Genomic DNA, 273 nt, shown 5'->3' with positions numbered 1-273 from the left:
AGCCAAGGCTAAGTCATGAAAACCTGCCTAAAAATAATAAGGCTGGGCAGTGGTGGCGCACACCTTTAATCCCAGCACTTGGGAGGCAGAGGCAGGTAGATTTCTGAGTTTGAGGCCAGCCTGGTCTACAGAGTGAGTTCCAGGACAGCCAGGGCTACACAGAGAAACCCTGTCTTGAAAAACAAAACAAAACAAACAAACAAACAAAATAACAACAACAACAAAAAACTTCTGTGCTTATTTGGGCTGGAGAGGTGGCTCAGTGGTTAAGAA

Source organism: Arvicanthis niloticus, chromosome 15 (assembly GCF_011762505.2).
Source record: "Arvicanthis niloticus isolate mArvNil1 chromosome 15, mArvNil1.pat.X, whole genome shotgun sequence".
Classification (NCBI taxonomy): domain Eukaryota; kingdom Metazoa; phylum Chordata; class Mammalia; order Rodentia; family Muridae; genus Arvicanthis; species Arvicanthis niloticus.
This window is presented reverse-complemented; position numbering follows the sequence as displayed.